The 20,174-nt window shown below is 46.1% G+C and overlaps 1 long non-coding RNA gene across 1 annotated transcript in view; it reads right to left on the bottom strand.

Annotated features, from left to right (window-relative positions):
- Positions 1-19,964, bottom strand: part of LOC122933294 — a 46,324-nt gene extending 26,360 nt beyond the window's left edge. Inside the window, exons 1-2 of the long non-coding RNA XR_006388412.1 lie at positions 19,696-19,964; positions 17,162-17,260 (exon numbers count right to left, since the gene is read on the bottom strand). This is a non-coding gene — a long non-coding RNA (uncharacterized LOC122933294). The remainder of the gene's footprint in view (positions 1-17,161; positions 17,261-19,695) is intronic.
- Positions 19,965-20,174: the final 210 nt, after the last annotated feature.

The raw sequence follows: 20,174 nt of genomic DNA, 5'->3' as shown, positions 1-20,174 counted from the left end.
TTAAAGCTGAAGCGGAACTGGACCATGCAACATGACAATGACCCAAAACATACTAGTAAATCAACCAAAGATTGGCTGAAAAAGAAGAAATGGAGAGTCCTGGAATGGCCAAGTCAAAGTCCAGATTTGAATCCCATTGAGATGCTGTGGGGTGACTTGAAAAGGGCTGTACGTGCAAGAAACCCCTCAAACATCTCACAGCTGAAAAAGTTCTGCATTGAGGAGTGGGGTAAAATTTCCTCAGACCGATGTCGAAGACTGGTAGATGGCTACAAGAACCGTCTCACTGCAGTTATTTCAGCCAAAGGAGGTAACACTCGCTATTAGGGGCAAGGGTGTCCTATCTTTTTCCTCAGTTAGAATAGGCATTTTTGTAGAATGACATTTACAGAAGATCTTGAAAAGACTTTTCTTCAGTTTTCTTTGTTTAGTCGGATTACTTTAATCTCTCTGTATTGTTGAAACGGAGATGAAATAACCTTTTATTAAAAATGTTACAAAAAACCACATGCTTTCAAAGGGTGTCCTAATTTTTTCACATGACTGTATATATGTATATATATATATATATATATATATATATATATATATATGTATATATATTTATTATTAGTCGTGCTGTTCTTGTTTTCTCTTTTGGTGTTGAGGCCTCAATGTATGAAACAATGAATCTGGGCAAAAATGTAAAGACCAACAAATATACCTACAGTGTTGTTTACTAACAAACAACGACAAAATGGCCAAAATGATCAAAAATAGAAATCACTTTATTACAAGAAAATTCATAATATACATAATAAATAAAAATAACGGGGAGCAACAGTAGAATGTCAATGCCAGAATCTTGTAACACGGCTAGGGCAGCGGTAAAGCCTGCCCATCAGTACCGGTGACGTCACCGAACACACTGCTACGCCTAGCAGTGTAATATAAACATAAACATAATATAAACAAAAAAGCCCTTGCCCTGTGCGATCCAGCGCAGGGCAAGGGAGAGCATTGGAGCATGAAATGTTCATGTCCGTGTGGCTCGATGGGGTTAAACTGGGCATATGTCCGGGTACAGCGCTGAAACCGGACAACCCCTTTAAATATATTTACATGGAAAATGAAAAATATCAAAAATTATTTAAAATGTGTTATACATAAAGAAATGAGATAGGTCAATTTCTGAAGACCCACTCTCTTTAAACTATTAATAAAATAGAGACACATACACCGATCTTTTTGCTCTTGTTGAAGGGGTTGTTCAGTGCTCTAACCTTCCGGTCTTAGCCCGACACACTGGAAATGCCCACTTAGCCAGTCACTGAGTGAGGCAGGTCACCAATGTGGCCAGTGACTGGCAGAGCAGCATATCCTGCCATTTCCTGTGTGTGGAGTCCAGGAACCAGGAAGAAGAGAAGCACTGGGACGGCATGATTGGGGGAATCAGTGAAGTCTGGCCTTAGGGATCTAGGGATTGTCTCAGGTAGCCAGTTAGGGTACTTTCACACTAGCGTTTTTCTTTTCCGGCATAGAGTTCCGTCACAGGGGCTCTATACCGGAAAAGAACTGATCAGTTTTATCCCCATGCATTCTGAATGGAGAGTAATCCGTTCAGTTTGCATCAGGATGTCTTCAGTTCAGCCGTTTTGACTGATCAGGCAAAAGAGAAAACCGTAGCATGCTACGGTTTTTTCTCCGGCGAAAAAAACTGAAGACATGCCTGAACGCCGGATCCGGCATTTTTTCCCATAGGAATGTATTAGCGCCGGATCCGGCATGCGCAGATCGGTAAAAATGCGAAAAATGTACAAGACGGATCCGTCGGTCCGCATGACAAGCGGAGAGACGGATCCGTCCTTGCAATGCATTTGTGAGACGGATCCGCATCCGGATCCGTCTCACAAATGCTTTCAGGCAGCAGCAGATCGGCGGATCCGGCGGCCAGTTCCGACGACGGAACTGCCCGCCGGATCACACTGCCGCAAGTGTGAAAGTAGCCTTACTAATGTATAGTTAGTATCCATATTGCTTCCTTCTCTGGATCGAAAATTTTTTCCATCACATTATACACTGCTCGTTTCCATGGTTACGACCACCCTGCATTCCAGCTTCGGCGGCCGTGCTTGCACACTATGATAAAAAGCACTCGCCTCTCTGATGGCCAGGGCCATAGGAGTGCACATAGGCCGAAGCTTTTTCCTATAGTATGCAAGTACGGCCATCGACGCTGAACTGAACTGAATGGTGGTCGCAACCATGGAAACGAGAAGTAAATAATGTGATGGAAAAATAAAATAAATCGCAAAAGAAAAAAAAAAAAAAAAAAAGCATTGATATCATTAAAAAGTTATAAGTTACAGTGGAACAAGTAACTGAATCCAACTATACTCGCTAAAGCCCCCTTTACCTGGGCCAACTGACGAGGCAATTATCTGGAATGAACCATTTCCTGCTCGTCAGTGGAGAGAATAGCTGCATTTACCTAATCTCCTCTCTAAGGGGACGAGTGATCGCTGCTATGATCGATTGTCCCCCATACAGATTCATTATTTCTGGACAGCAGATTCCAGTTCACACAGAACAATCTCCTGCCCAGAAACAATGACCAGTGTCTGCAATTCACCGGGAGATTGGCATCACCTTTAGGGTTCATTCAGATGGCAGTATTCAGCAGCATTATTGCGGACAGTTCAGCATGTCTGCAAAAAAAATAAAAAATAAAAATCAACTGACTGCAGTCCACATTTTTGCAGACCCATAGACTTCAATGGGGCCACATCCTTATTTTCACTGACAAGAATAGTGCGTTTTATTTATTTTGCCGGGGGGTGGAACGGAAGAAAAGATGCAGACTCCGCATCTTTTGGGGCGCCACAATATCCAAGCTCTCCGACGGCACTGTAAAAGCCATTTGGTAGAAATGCCCATCTTATGGTTGCTACAATTTTTAGAATCAGAAATTGCATTTAGTGCCCACAGACAAGGCTGGGTTCACACATAGCGATGGTGCGCAACATGTTACCAGGAACTCCCGCAGTTTTGCTGAAGGGCACGCCTCTTAATAAAATAAGTGAATTTTGGACTGCAACTTTCTTAGGCTGAATAATAAATGGGCACAGAACAATAACTCTGTCCATCATCCGGTGGCAGGGTCAGCGAGCCACTTTGGACTCCCAGCGCTAGACCTGCATGCCATCACAGCAGTGACGGACCAATGAAATCAGCGGGTCTCTCACTACATAAAGTTGCCCTTCCTCAGTGCAGCAGAAAGGTTCCCCGTCAGATCCTGATGAGTCCTATAACCTTTAATTTGGTTGGCAGCAAACACGTGGATTTCTGCACGTCCCATTGAGATGAATGCTGATCAGATACTGATGGTCTATCCTCAGTTACAGTCGGATAGCCCCTTTTAAGATAAATGGAACTAGGTTTAATTTGCACAAATTTCTGCAACATAGCTGTCTCGTGTAAATATAGCTGAAACGGGCCCGATTCACCCTTTAAAATGCACATAAATACAAGATAGCCTTCAAGCTGGTCTTTAAAGGGGTCATCCGGTAATAAATAGCGATGACCTCTATGGATAGGTCATCAATATCCAATCGGCAGGGGTCCAGCATTAAAGTGAATGGGGCTGGAACTGCAATACCAAGCACAGCTGCTGTACTATGTATGGGGGGGTCTGCCAGGGTTCCATAGTGCTGCGTGCTGAGCTGCTGATGGAAGCTCAAACGCAAATGTGAACAGAGCTTTAGTATCTAAAGACAGTAAAGGTATGAGTCTTGGAGACCCTTAGGCTACCTGCACATGGCAGACTAAGGGTCCATTCATATGTCCGCAAAATGGGTTTGCACCCGTTCCACAATTTTGCGGAACAGGTGCGGACCCATTCATTTTCAATGGGGCCGCAAAAGATACGAACAGCGCACAGTGTGCCATCCGCACTTCCGTTCCGCAGCCCCGCAAAAAAATAGGAATTAGACTTACAGTTAATTCGTTTTCCGGAGATTCCCTCATGACAGGACAATTGGAGGTTGTTTCCTGTCCCAAGAAGGTCAAAGGCGAACAGAGGTTAAAAAAGGTCCCTCCCACCTCCACCCACCAGTGTTTTTCCAAATTACTACACCAGGATGAATGCAACTGATTTATTAAAATCATAAGAAAATCTTATATGCAATATTTACATAGTCAGTAAGGGAGGGGATGTACGGGTGCCGTCATGAGGGAATCTCTGGAAACCGAATTACAGGCAAGTCTAATTCCTTGATTAACAGACCTACCTCTGTTTATAGACTTAAATACTTAAAGGGGTTGTCCGGGTTCAGAGCTGAACCCGGACATCCCTCCATTTCCCCCCCGGCAGCCCCCCTGACATGAGCATTGGAGCAGTTCATGCTCCGATGCTCTCCTTTGCCCTGCCGCTAAATCGCGCAGGGCAAAGGCATTTTTAGGAGATCCGGTGACGTACCGGGGCTCTCCATGGGGCTGCCAGGACCCCAGTGTCATCACCGGCACTGATGGGCGGGATTTAGCTCTGCCCTAGCCAGTAAAACGGCTAGGGCAGAGCTAAAGCCCGCCCCTCAGAGCCGGTGACGTCACCGAACACACTGCTGGGCGGAAGTTACAGCAGTTAGCGCAGGGCACGGGAGCGTATCGGAGCATGAGATGCTCCGATGCTAGCCTCAGGGGGGCTGTCTGGGTGAAAATAAGGGTATGTCCGGCAACCCCTTTAATTAGAGGAAGAATAAATTAGACTTATTAGACGTCGTCCATAAAAAGGATGCCCTTTACCTCTAAGCCTAGTCTATATGGTAAGTACCATTGCGTAAAAGTGACTCGCTCTAAAATCAGCTAAAATATTGTAACATCATATATAACCACTACACAGAGTACACATTTACTGTAGACCCCCATTGCAGTTCATTCCCAAGAGCTTAATTGTTATAACATGATAATCAACCAACTCCGGAATGTCTACAAGGTATAAATAAGAAATAGAGCCAAGCTGACAGCACTGGCACGCGGCAGGCATGGACATCAACAATGAGGTAACCAAACTGTACTATTAACTTCATACTGGTCCAGGACATGCGCGGACCCTGAACCAGGAGTTGTTGGTATGAACTCAAGGGAGAAAAAAGGAGAAATAACTCTCTTGACGAAACCAGGCCAACCAAGAACCCACCTGCCCGCATAGCTTCAAGGTCAGAGCCAGTCTTAAGGGTTTCACAAGATCTTTACATGGCACTGGCCAGGAGACACAGGACCTATGCAGCGCACATAGCCACAGCTTATCTGTGTGAGCATGGCTGTAAGTGTGAATGTGGACAGAGGAATGCACAGTCTCCATTGCCGTTTTGTAGCCCCCTGGGTTGTCGTGCAGGGAGGGGAGTCTCCTTCCCAGGGATGACAGAGGTGCCCTTGAGGTTATGGGTATTAGGTGCAATGAAGACAGGGTCCCTAATGTTTGTGACATCAGCACCCTTAGGTGCAAATAGATAGAATAACAGAAGAATTTAGTTGGGCATAAGTTGACATTTACTGAAAATCACTTGTCTTGAGGTAGGTTATACCAATTTATTGGCATAGAAGGGTTAGCTATAATCCATACAAGACAAATTCCCAGCCAGGATGGTGCTGCCTCCCATATAACAGGTCTGGGTAGGATCTTTACTAAATTTCAGTGCTCTGGTCACATTAATGTTCCTTTAACTTTAGGCTGACCCATCCTATCTCCAGCTGTAGAGTATACTATACCCTATAAATCACATGGTCAGTATATATGTCTTGCACTCCTTGAATTACATAGAATTACCATTAGTATTGTCCATGGAGGAATGTGGCTCCAAATACAGCTGTGCGGTAAACTGTAGATCGTGAATAGGCACTGTAGGCTACTCCACTCCCCAAATGATAGTAGAGTGCATAGATTGAACTACCACTCATCTCCACTAGGCTTTCCCTAATCTTTCTGTTACACTGGGTCCTTACCGGAGGTCTTCACCTTAGGACCCCTTTAGCTTTAACTTAACTTCCTGCCTCCTACCTTGTTACTTTTATGCGTCAGGGCACCAGTAGGAGGCCACTGCCCAGCGGCAGACGGACACGCCTGGCGGCACGCCAGACGGGGGTCTAGAGGGGGGCACGCCAGGCACAGATACATTTTTCCTAGATAAAGGAATCAAGTGAGACATAACTAAGCCACATTGCTAGACCTGAAATATTTAAAGGGAACCCGTCACCAGTTTTATGGTGTCCTAACTAAGCGCGACATAAATAAGTGACTGAATCTCTTAGCACAATGGGCCAGTGGGAAAGTGAGCACAATGAAGATGCAGGTAAGTCACAGTGTTGGCCACCACAGTCAGACCATGTATAGACTAACCATAAACGCACCATACTTCTCATACATAATATAGACTTCTTATACAGTGGTCCCTCAAGTGGTAACTTGAGTTATCGGTTCCCAAGCCCCAAAATGTCATCCAAGATAAGAGAAAATGAAGATTGAAGAAAAATAAGCAGATAACTAAAGATAAAACAAGTCCTTACACATAACATCCAGGAATAGCAGCTATTTTACCAGAGAAGTGACCTTGATTGGTTGGATCTGAGTCTGAGGCATTGTATGTTGAGTTTAGTTTCAACTTACGATGGGTCAGAAAAGACCCTTGTATGTTGAACATATTGTATCCCGAGACCATTGTATCTTGAGAAAGCACTGTATACTCTTCCAGTCATATGGTATACATAACTCCTATCACATACTCTCCATATATACAGTAGTCCATGTATCCTATACTCACACAGATATACTCATCTCTCTCTATACAGGGAGTGCAGAATTATTAGGCAAGTTGTATTTTTGAGGATTAATTTTATTATTGAACAACAACCATGTTCTCAATGAACCCAAAAAACTCTAATATCAAAGCTGAATATTTTTGGAAGTAGTTTTTAGTTTTAGCTATTTTAGGGGGATATCTGTGTGTGCAGGTGACTATTACTGTGCATAATTATTAGGCAACTTAACAAAAAACAAATATATACCCATTTCAATTATTTATTTTTACCAGTGAAACCAATATAACATCTCAACATTCACAAATATACATTTCTGACATTCAAAAACAAAACAAATCAGTGACCAATATAGCCACCTTTCTTTGCAAGGACACTCAAAAGCCTGCCATCCATGGATTCTGTCAGTGTTTTGATCTGTTCACCATCAACATTGCGTGCAGCAGCAACCACAGCCTCCCAGACACTGTTCAGAGAGGTGTACTGTTTTCCCTCCTTGTAAATCTCACATTTGATGATGGACCACAGGTTCTCAATGGGGTTCAGATCAGGTGAACAAGAAGGCCATGTCATTAGATTTTCTTCTTTTATACCCTTTCTTGCCAGCCACGCTGTGGAGTACTTGGACGCGTGTGATGGAGCATTGTCCTGCATGAAAATCATGTTTTTCTTGAAGGATGCAGACTTCTTCCTGTACCACTGCTTGAAGGTGTCTTCCAGAAACTGGCAGTAGGACTGGGAGTTGAGCTTGACTCCATCCTCAACCCGAAAAGGCCCCACAAGCTCATCTTTGATGATACCAGCCCAAACCAGTACTCCACCTCCACCTTGCTGGCGTCTGAGTCGGACTGGAGCTCTCTGCCCTTTACCAATCCAGCCACGGGCCCATCCATCTGGCCCATCAAGACTCACTCTCATTTCATCAGTCCATAAAACCTTAGAAAAATCAGTCTTGAGATATTTCTTGGCCCAGTCTTGACGTTTCAGCTTGTGTGTCTTGTTCAGTGGTGGTCGTCTTTCAGCCTTTCTTACCTTGGCCATGTCTCTGAGTATTGCACACCTTGTGCTTTTGGGCACTCCAGTGATGTTGCAGCTCTGAAATATGGCCAAACTGGTGGCAAGTGGCATCTTGGCAGCTGCACGCTTGACTTTTCTCAGTTCATGGGCAGTTATTTTGCGCCTTGGTTTTTCCACACGCTTCTTGCGACCCTGTTGACTATTTTGAATGAAACGCTTGATTGTTCGATGATCACGCTTCAGAAGCTTTGCAATTTTAAGAGTGCTGCATCCCTCTGCAAGATATCTCACTATTTTTGACTTTTCTGAGCCTGTCAAGTCCTTCTTTTGACCCATTTTGCCAAAGGAAAGGAAGTTGCCTAATAATTATGCACACCTGATATAGGGTGTTGATGTCATTAGACCACACCCCTTCTCATTACAGAGATGCACATCACCTAATATGCTTAATTGGTAGTAGGCTTTCGAGCCTAAACAGCTTGGAGTAAGACAACATGCATAAAGAGGATGATGTGGTCAAAATACTCATTTGCCTAATAATTCTGCACTCCCTGTACAAGTGTAGTTCCATGCACTGTGCCCTCTTCTGAGCCATGTGACGGCAGGCACGGTGTGCCGACAGAACCGTGGACAGTACGTGCTTTTCTGGTCAGGATGGCAGCCTGCATACACTGCTCCGGCACCAAGCCCCACAGACTGTATGACTACCTGCACACGTTACAGATTACGCCATTTTTCCCCCACACAGATTCCTTCGCAGAAAAACTGCAGCGCAGAACAGCACCAGCGAAGTGTATGAGATTACACAAATCTCATGCACACTTTGCTTTTTCCGTTCCGTGCGGATTCTGAAATTCGCAGCATGGCGATTCTTTTTGCGGATTGCACTCTTTGCAATGCAAGGGTGAGAGCTACACAAAACCGCAAGTTACACATGGAGTTTTTGGTTGGGAATTGAAATGAATGGGTCCGCGGACTCATTCATACGGTTCGTGTGAATAAGCCCTAAGTGTAAGACTGCTTCCTGGCTGTCTTACAATTAGACAGGCGCAGGAAATGGTAAATGATATGGGCCTACCGGCCCGGGCCCTTCCCCGCCCACTTTTTTAGACCTGGCGTGAGAGGGGAAAAGTCACAGAACTGTGCCCGGAATACACCTAGTATATGCGTATTTCTGGTTAGTAAATGACCCCCTTTGTTTTTTTCTTCCATGTGGAAACTGACATGTTGGGTGGATTTTAAAATCTGCAGCATGTCAATTGTTTGTGCGCTCCACCCACTCTGTAGAGGGGTATTCCCCAAAAACCTCAATGGGGTTGTTAACATAAAAAGAAAATCTGCACTAAACCCCGTATCAAACACCACACGAGTTCATAAAAAACAATACGGATTTGAGCCTTTTTTTGTGCAGATTTCATGCATACAAATTTTTTACCATGTGCAGGTACCCTAAAAGGGCTTTTCTGGTAATTAAGATTTTTTTTTAGCAAGTGACCACAGTCTGCCCCCTGATTCATATTTAAAGAGGTTCTGCAGTTTTTTTTTTATTGATGATCTATCCTCTGGATAGATCATCAGCATATGACCGGCGGGTGTCCAACACCCGGGACCTCTGCCGATCAGCTGTTCGAGAAGGCAGCGGCGCTCCAGCAGCGCCGTGGCCTTCTCGCTGTTTACCGCAGGCCCAGTGAAGTCACGGCTAGTATCAACCGGCCTGGGGACGGCCAAGCTCTGTTCACTTGAATGAACCCCTTTAACTACTCCACACCGCTCTAGTCCTCTGCACTGCCTCCGCTGTGTCCATCTTCCGGTCCCCGCACTGTCACATCCAGTGGTGCATGATCACATGTGCTGCTCCAGACAATGACTGGCTTCAGTGGTGATGACGCCATAAGGAGCACGTCACCACTAAAGCCAGTTATTGGCTGGAATGGTGAATGTGACCATGCACCTGCCGGAAGATGGACACAGATGCAGTAGGGGGGACCAGAGCGGCGTGGAGCAGTTAAGTATGAATTTTTTGTTTAAGGGGGTGGCTGCAGACACTTATTAAAAAAAAATAATAATAAATAATGTTCATTACAGGAAAAACCCCTTTAAAAGGGTTCTCTGGGATTACTATGATTTTTAAAGAGCCTTTATCTAAAGGGCAGATTTGTCCCTATGACACTGGCTGACCTGTTACATGTGCACTTGGCAGCTGAAGACATCTGTGTTGGTCCCATGTTCATATGTGCTCATATTACTGAGAAAAATTGTTTCAATATATGCAAATAAGCCTCTAGGAGCAACAGGGGCGTTGCAGTTACACTTAAGAGGCTCTGCTCTCTCTGCAACTGCTGCGCCATCTGCACTTTAATTGACAGGACCAGGCAGGGAAATCATTATCATCACACATGGCTCTGTCAATCTTCTGACCCACTATAACAATGCCTATCCTTGTCCGCAAAACGGACAAGAATAGGACATGCTCTATCTTTTTTAGAGCCGCCTACATCCCACAAGCGCACTCCAGGCCACAGAGCCCCCAAACCTCGGACCTTAGTCCATATTACTATACCAGCACAAGCGGCTCATCCAGTGTTCTGAAAAAGGCTTTATGCCGAAAAACGTTTTGCGAACTGGAAAACAGCCTATGCAATAAAGTACTGCACGTAAAGCATAAAAGTGGTTTTCAGGAGTCTTTCTCTATATTGCAACTCGGCCTGGGAACCGTCTCCTGACACCCACGAAATATTCCCCACCTAGAGTGTGATCCAACAACTCACTATCTTTTTTGAGGGGCTGCGGAACGGACACACGAATGCGAACAGCACACGGTGCGCTGCCTGTATTTTTTGCGGACCTATTGAAATGAATGGGTCCGCATCCGTTCCACAAAAAATGTGGAACGAATGCAGAGAAAAAAAATATATATATACGGTTGTGTGAATGGGGCCTAGAGGTAAAAGAAATGCATTACAAAATGACAGCTAACTTCAGTAATCATTATTTTAAAGTATTTCTGACTATCTTCTCAAGATGGCCACCGATGCCCTTACCCTGAGGATAAGACCTCCCTAACTACCCAGAATTCATTTGGCTCATCTCGGGAACTCGCAGCCTCACCCCAACCAATCTGCTTTCTCCAGACTTAAACACGCCCTTTTCCTCCTGAATAGTTGTTTGCAAATTTTTATTACGAATATTGGCACTATACCGGTCCAAAGGGAGCACGCATGCAGCGTTCGGGACTGCCCACTAGGGTTGTTGCGGGTATCGAAATATCAATACTTTTGTCCCGGTATCGATACAATACCGGGATTTGACATTTATCGATACTAGGCTGCCCTACTGGGCAGCCTAGCATCAGAGAACATTGAGCGCACTGCTGTCAGCGCGCTCATGTTCCCTCAGTCATCACTCTTTCCCTCCCACCTGTGCCGCTGCTGCCAATAAGAGAGAGGGGCGGGTGCGCTGTGCCACCAATGATAGTTAACCTTTAATATAGGAGGCAGGTGCCGGCAGCAGAATCACATAGCCGGCACCCTGCCTCTGACAGGGAGCTGCAATCAGCGCCAGTTAACCCTTCAGGTGCAGCACCTGAGGGGTTAACTGCCGCTGATCTGCTGCCGGCACCCGTCTCCTGTATTAAAGGCTAATCATTGGTGGCGCAGTGTACCCACCCCCCCTCCCCAGTATTAAAATCATTGGTGGTGCAGTGCGCCCCACCCAGTATTAAAATCATTGGTGGTGCAGTGCGCCCCCCACCCCTCCCCCCTAGTATTAAAATCAGGGTTTCCTCCCCTTCTCATTGGTGGCCGTTCTGATCAGAGCCCCAGCATGGCAGCCAGGACGCTACTGAAGCCCTGGCTGCCATGGTAATCTCCCTGCTGCTGTGTGTACTGTGCACAGGGCAGCAGGGAGAGTGTGAGGTCCTATTCACCCTAATAGAGCTCTATATCAGGGTGAATAGGACAAGGGATGAAAAGACCCCAGGTTCTAGCCCCTAAGGAGGGAAATAGTTAATAAAAAGTAAAAAAATAAATAAAAAGGTTTCCCAATTTTACATATAAAATATATAAATAATAAATAAACATATCACATATTGCCACGTCTGAAAAGTCCAAACTATTAAAAATATATATATATATATATATATATATATATATATATATATATATATACACACACAAATCTCCTATGTAGTGAACGCTGGAACAGAAAAAAGTATATATAAATAAGAACTGATTGATTCTCCATTTTTTTAAATGCAGAAAGCACGTGGCTTTTTTGGCATTTTATTTTTTTCGCATGGTATCGAGTATCGCAATACTTTTTTATGGTATCTGAATCGAATCAAAATTTTTGTATCGCAACAACCCTACTGCCCACTGCTACCTCCGTCTTCTGTATATAGAAGATAGGAGACAGAGGACACCTGGGGGAGGAAAGAACATGCTGCAATTACTAGGTAATTCAATACCTATGCAAAAGTATTAACTAGGGAACAAGGTAAACTTAGTCAGACCAATCCAATTACATACATTTTTTTTTTTTTTATATGACAGTTACCCTTTAAAGGGTGTTCAGATCTACTCTGGCACCTCCTTAGGAGATTCCACCACAAGAGAGACACAAAATAACACCACGCTGCCCGGTAATATGACAAAGACCCAATGAACCCAGTATAGTCAAGGGGGACGTCAGGGGCCATTGCTGTCCTGATGGATTAAATATTCCCATAATTTCTGTCTTTCCGCTCACATGTACAGAGAGTGCAGAGGACACGAAAGAGGGGAACGAACAACAGAAATAAGGTTTTCTTCCTGACTATTTTTAGGTGGTCAGATGGCTGAGGGGGAACCAAAAACAGGATTGAAATATAACCAATGAATGGTTCTCAGAGTTAGGGCTCATACACACAACTGTTGGTGTTTTTGCGGTCCACAAATTGCGGATCCGCAAAATAAGGATACCGGCCGTGTGAGTTTCGCAGTTTGCAGAACCGAATTTCCTGCTCTCTATAGAATAGTCCTATCCTTGTCCGTAATGAGGACAATAGGACATGTTTTTTTTTTTGTAGGGCTGCCGAACGGACTTACGGATGTGGACAGAACACGGTGTGCTGTCCGCATCTTTTGCAGCCCCACTGAAGTGAATAGGTGCGCATCGAATCCGCAAACAATGCAGAACAAAAACTATGGACGTGTGCATGAGACCTGAGGGTGCATTCACACTATGTTTTTTGCAGTCCGCAAAAATTCAGATGACATCATTTTGCAGATCCATTGTAACTATGCCTATTCTTGTCCGCAAAACATGCAAGAATAGGATATGTTCTATTTTTTTTTTTTCGGGTGCTGCGGGAAGGACATATGGATGGACCCATTGAAATGAGTGGGTCCTCATCCTAACTGCAAAACAGGCAGATTGGATGCGGACCAAAAATACGGTCGTGAGAATAGAGCCTTAGGCCTCCTGCACACTACCGTATGTTTGCTAGCTGCTATTTTTGTGGAAAGCACATGGACCCATTGAATTCTATGGGACCATGCATACATCCTTATTTTTGGCAGATCCGTGTGGCTGTTATACAAATTATACAACGTGTCCTATTCAGGTCCATTTTGCGGATGAGGACCGCCATTTCTATTGATGGGAGTGAGAAATGGGTGGAGTGTACACGGAAGGTATCCATATTTTACGGATTTGTGGATTGCGGACCGATATACGGATATGGTTGTGCTCCAGCATGGTTTCCAATTTTAATCACGACATCTGGTACCACTGCTGTCTCCTGCTGTAGCTTTTGAGACAGAACAAGCCTGCAGATCTTCTTAGCAGAGGACATGAGGGTGAAGGACAGAGATACAACTTCTCCTCTTTCTGAATTCACTCCTGGTTTTGGCTTCCAAAACAGCACCAGGAACCCTGACTGTGTGGCCTTCCCTATGGCAGGTCCTATAACTGTACTGGCCAGTGAGACTCCAACTGGAAAGTAGAAATGTGAAGCTATTTTAGTGCCAATCATTAATGGCTGGACGGCTAATGACAATAGTTACATCTATAGACAGCCTCAAAAAACATGATCCTGACTGGGAAGAAAATTTGGCCCCATGGTAGACAAAAGAAGGGATTACCAGCCTCAGAACTGAATACCCCCACTATTGAAGGCGGCTTCAAAGCATCTTTATCAGAGCTGAATGCTCTTGAAGAACAGTCTGTGTAACTGGTAGAGCAGGCTCGCTCTTCACTACCGCAATATAACCACATAGGACCTGTATGATGGGATGCGAGACACCAATATGTCAATGTAAGAAAACCTGCTAGTAATTACCGGGAAGGGTTCAGAAACGGAAGATCCAGGAACACCACAAAGTAACCAGATCTCACACCGAGCACGGTAAGGGATCATCCAGACGGCTGTATGTTGGTGACTACATACGATCCCCAATTTGTGGATCGGATGTGGACCCATTGTCACAGCGTAGGGGGAAGGGAGGAACACCAGAATGATAACAGAAGGAAAATGACCAGAAACTAGGCCTCAAGGCTAGGGAAAGGGAACCGGTAACCACCTAGGAAACCCTAAGGCCCCTTTCACACGGGCGAGTATTCCGCGCGGATTCGATGCGCGAGTTGAACGCATTGCACCCGCACTGAATACCGACCCATTCATTTCTATGGGGCTGTTCACATGAGCGGTGATTTTCACGCATCACTTATGCGTTGTGTGAAAATCGCAGCATGCTCCTCTTTGTGCGTTGCGATAATCCACGCAACGCAGGCCCCATAGAAGTGAATGGGGTTTGGTGAAAATCGCAAGCATCCGCAAGCAAGTGCGGATGCAGTGCGATTTTCACGCACAGTTGCTAGGAGACGATCGGGATGGAGACCCGATCATTATTATTTTCCCTTATAACATGGTTATAAGGGAAAATAATAGCATTCTGAATACAGAATGCATAGTCAAATAGCGCTGGAGGGGTTAAAAAAAAGAATAAATAATTTAACTCACCTTAGTCCACTTGTTCGCGTAGCCGGCTTCTCGTCTGTCTCCTTTGCTGAACAGGACCTGGGGTGAGCATTAATTACATGAACAGGACCTGTGATGACGTCACTCCAGTCATCACATGTTCCATCACATGATCCATCACCATGGTAAAAGATCATGTGACGGACCACGTGATGACCGGAGTGACGTCATCACAGGTCCTGTTCATGTAATTAATGCTCCCCCCAGGTCCTGTTCAGCAAAAGAGATGCCGGGCTACGCGAACAAGTGGACTTGGTGGTGAGTTAAATAATTTTTATTTATTTTTTTAACCCCTCCAGCGCTATTTGACTATGCATTCTGTATTCAGAATGCTATTATTTTCCGTTATAACCATGTTATAAGGGAAAATAAAACAAACAATCTACAGAACACAGATCCCAAGCCCGAACTTCGGGTTTGGGTACCAAACATGCGCGATTTTTTTCACGCGAGTGCAAAACGCATTACAATGTTTTGCACTCGCGCAGAAAAATTGCGGGTGTTCCCGTAACGCACCCGCACATTTTCCCGCAACACCCGTGTGAAAGGGGCCTAACTCTGACTCCTGTCAGTGTGAATAGACCCTGAAGGTGGGAATATTCATACACCGGAAACCTAGGCCCTAGTAACCCTTACTAGTCCTAGGAGTAGTGACAGGGTCTGAGACTACTGGTTACTTCCTAGATGAACGAACCAGCGTCTCCCTGGGGCCTAGTAAAAAACGAACAAATGGGAACAATAAAATACAACGAGAAGTATACTCAGCTTCAAAAGAAAATGGATGAGCAGCAACTCAGATGAGAACCACACCAAGCTCTTCCAACGCCAGGCAGATAATATCAACCGTATGGTAAGAAGTACGAGTCCAGACTAAACAGAGGAAGTAATGACCACAAGCTACACCTGACACAAGAGGTGTGGTCATTACCAACAACAACACTGCAATAAGTGAAAACCAAGAGGCTGTCAGATAACCTCACGTGTCAGCCAGTCTCTTAGATATTCTAACCTCTGTCACAGGAGGGATCGTGACACCTATTTATTTCAATGGAGCTGCAAAAGATGCAGGCAGCACAGCGTGCTTCAAATAGGCGGACAATAGGCATTTCTATCATAGGACTGGCCGTGTGCGTTCTGCAAAATGTGGAAAGCAAGCGGGCTGGTATCAGTGTTTTGCGGAATCTGCAATTTGTAGCCCGCAAAAACACATATGGCCATCTGAATGAGCCCTAAATGTGAGGTCAGCCCAACACCGCGCACCAGAAGGCTAATAACATGAGTGTGTTCAGAGACGGCTGCTCCTCTGACTGTACTCACATTTAGGGTGCTGCGAGTTCCTGCCTGAATGCAGATCTACTGCACCGTACTCCTAGAATCATGTCAGTTCAGTACAGTAGACCCATAATCAGGAAGCATTGCACAGCATCAGAAATCGTCACGATGCTGCGAGTGCAGTCAGAGGAGCCGTATTCAGTCGGGATAATGCAGCCATCATGTGGAGGTTAGGGTAAAACTGACCTGATTGCACTACATGAGGCAATGCTACTCTTTATAGAAGCAGCCAATAAATTCTACAGAAAACATACACAGGTCAATTTCATGACGCCAGTTTTTAGGTGAATTGCGGATCGCACATGGCCGGCACTATCAGAGAAAATGCCTATTCTTGTCCGACAAAAATAGGACATGATCTATCTTTTTTGCAGGGCCACGGAATGGAACTACGGATGTGGACAGCACAGGGTGTGCTGTCCGCATCTTTTGCTGCCCTATTGAAATGAATGGGTCCGCACACATTCAAACGGCCATGTGAATGAGCCCTAACACTGGTACTACAGTCCAATTGTGCAAAATCTACGATATAATAATTAAACGGACTTACTTTCTGGCAGTTCGTGCACCAGAAATTCCATCCTACGTCATCTATGGGCTGGCGTAGGATTGAACTATAATTTTCACCTGGTTCTAACATACAGTAAGTCTGACGGGTCACAGGAGGTCACGCCCCCTACCGCTAAAACCTGCTCACTTTTCAAAAGTGGCAGGAGAAGTCACACACTGACAAAAGGTGGAGTAAATATGGTGTGCACCATAGGATGAACTTATTTTTATTTATTTTTTTACCATAAAACTGGCGGAAACTGCTTCATATATCCGCCCCAGCATGTTCTAGGTATAAGGCTTTTCTATAGGAAATGAAAAAATGTGTGGATAAAAAAAGTTCATGAAAAATAAAACACACCATCCAAAGAAAGCAAGAAATTCATGGTATTAAAAGGACAAAAAAAGAGGTGCCACAAAGGAGGCCTAATAATGTTCCACTCCAAATTTTTTTACCTGAATTTTGGTCAGATATCCTTGGCCAATGCTTATAAGCAGCACCCGCGGTGAGATAGGACATGGCCTCTCTAAGCACACAGGGGAAGATTTATCTGCCTGCGATGAAAAAATGGCATTAAAAAGTCGCAATTTTATTTTATTTTTTAAGTTGCAAAGTGCAGTTTTATGCTGCCCTCGACACTTTTCAGAAGGGGGCGGTGGCAAGGGCTAGAAGGCGGCGTGCCCAGTCACCACAACAACTTAATCTTCATTACATTTCTGTTCAGGCGCACTGACTGCAGGAGGATGAGACTAATTTATAACAAGGCCAGAATCTTGTAAACATTAGGCGCATCCTCCGGCAGCGCAGGGGATATCATCAGCGCAGAAAGCGCCAGTCTTGATAAATCTCCCCTCGGACTCTGCGGCCAACGTGTGTTTTCGGTTTAGCTCCATTCAATGAGGCTAAACTACAAGCAGGCCCATGGCATTCAACGTGAAAACCACAGTAGAAACTGTGGCGGTTCTCCTGCAGAATACGCAGTGTGAACGTACCCTAAATGGGTAACTTGGTTATAAACATTTATAACATATCTCCTCAATAACTGATAAATGTCCAATGACTACAGGATAAAATGCAGGTACGTCCCCCTATCGCTATCAGGGAGGTCATGGATGCCTGTTCAAACCACCAACACAAATTGTAAGGAGGAGCGGCGATCGGCTGTTTCTGGCAGAATTAGGCTCCATTCACACGTCCGTATAATGGGTCCGCATCCGTTCCGCAAATTGCAGAACGAGTGCGGACCCATTCATTCTCTATGCGGACGGAATGGATGGGGAGACATTTCCGGAGCGCGCCCCTGATCTTCCGGTCCGCGGCTCCAGAAAAAAAATAGAACATGTCCTATTCTTGTCCGCAATTGTGGACAAGAATAGGCAGTTCTATGGGGGGTGGCGGCTGGGTGTATTGCGGATCCGCAATGCACTACTGATGTCTGAATGGACCTTTGAGGCGGGTTTACACGTCCCGATTATTGTTCCATCCCGACAGTCAGTAATCTCCTTCACAGTATCAGGACGAGGGATCGCTACTGCAATCACTTGACTCCATAAAGAATCATTGTTTCTGGGCAGCAGATCGCTGTTTAGACTGCACCATCTGCTGCCCAGAAACGATGATTGATGGGCCTGCAGGAACGACAGGATCACCTGATGATCTAGCGTTTCGCTCGTTTATCGGGTGATTGACTGCTCATTTACGCAGCTTTCCCTGCTAATGATGGGGGATTCCAGCAGCCGGACCACCAGCGATCACCTGTCTGTGGACTGCAGGGCTTCACTTGCACAACCCCCTTCACCGACAAGGTTGTAGCAACACTAAACCCAGTTTTTTGGGGGGTTGCTAGAGCTACAGTTATTATAAATTAGTGGCTACATACAGATCGTACTACAGACTATGAGGAGCCACATCAGATTTCACAAGTAGTAATGATGAGTATTATTACTGTAAAGTCCAGTATGAAGCTACACAAAAGCAGAGTAAAAGACACAAACAACTAATATCTGCACAAAACCGCCATTGTGCTCCACAACGTGACCAGCCCCAGACTGTCCGTACACCAGTTACTGGATGGAGGCCGGTTATACGGCGAGTACACTACTACAGCGGGACGTCAGGGAGAGCGGGGAAAAGCAGGGGAGGGAGCAGACACAGGGAGGACTGAAGATTCTGGAGTAATTCAGGGTCAGAGGCTCCAGCATGTGATATATTCAGACCCCGCAGCATCAATAATAAGAAGGGACCAGGAGAAATAAAGACCTGTCCCCAACACTAGAGAGAGACAGGCGGGGCGGCGCAGGAGATGGTGGGAGCAGGCACCCAGGACCACAGTGTTGGGTGGGAGCAGGCACCCAGGACCACAGTGTTGGGTGGGAGCAGGCACCCAGGACCACAGTGTTGGGTGGGAGCAGGCACCCAGGACCACAGTGTTGGGTGGGAGCAGGCACCCAGGACCACAGTGTTGGGTGGGAGCAGGCACCCAGGACCACAGTGTTGGGTGGGAGCAGGCACCCAGGACCACAGTGTTGGGTGGGAGCAGGCACCCAGGACCACAGTGTTGGGTGGGAGCAGGCACCCAGGACCACAGTGTTGGGTGGGAGCAGGCACCCAGGACCACAGTGTTGGGTGGGAGCAGGCACCCAGGACCACAGTGTTGGGTGGGAGCAGGCACCCAGGACCACAGTGTTGGGTGGGAGCAGGCACCCAGGACCACAGTGTTGGGTGGGAGCAGGCACCCAGGACCACAGTGTTGGGTGGGAGCAGGCACCCAGGACCACAGTGTTGGGTGGGAGCAGGCACCCAGGACCACAGTGTTGGGTGGGAGCAGGCACCCAGGACCACAGTGTTGGGTGGGAGCAGGCACCCAGGACCGGGTGGGAGCAGACAGTGCTGGCTGGGAGCTCAGACAGTAAGTCTGTAAAGCGTACATTCTGTCCCAGCCCTGTTGTTAAAAACCCGCCTCCATGCAAATTCCTATTGGGTGTGTTACCTGTCACTTGTTCACACACCGCCTCCTATTGGCTGTTCAAAGCAGACCCAAGGAAAGGGGGCATCTCCCAGGTTTGGGCCCTTTCCGAACCTCTAGGGTATTTGGGGCGTTGTGTCGCTGAGCCCGCAAGTGACATGCGGTGTGTGTGCTACGGACGAGTCAGCTCTCGGCCGCCATCTCTCACCGTGTCGACTCTCCGTTTTCTCCGAGTCCCGGCCCCGCTGTCCTCCACCAGCAACCTACAGCAGCGCGGGCGCCCCAATCCTCAATTCTCGCGAGAACAACATGGGCGGGGCAGGCTGCTTCCTCGTGACGTGCAAGCGCTTCCAGCTGACTGTCAGGGGATTGGGGCGGGGCTAGGACGCTGACAACTCAGTGGGCGGGGTCGTGATGACTGTAAAGAATGCGAGCGGGTGGGGCTGAGCGACCTGACTGACAGCGGAGACCCTTGGATGAGGTGACTTGCTGTCCATGGGAAT

The sequence above is a fragment of the Bufo gargarizans genome, chromosome 3, assembly GCF_014858855.1.
Source record: "Bufo gargarizans isolate SCDJY-AF-19 chromosome 3, ASM1485885v1, whole genome shotgun sequence".
Lineage (NCBI taxonomy): Eukaryota > Metazoa > Chordata > Amphibia > Anura > Bufonidae > Bufo > Bufo gargarizans.
This window is presented reverse-complemented; position numbering and strand designations above follow the sequence as displayed.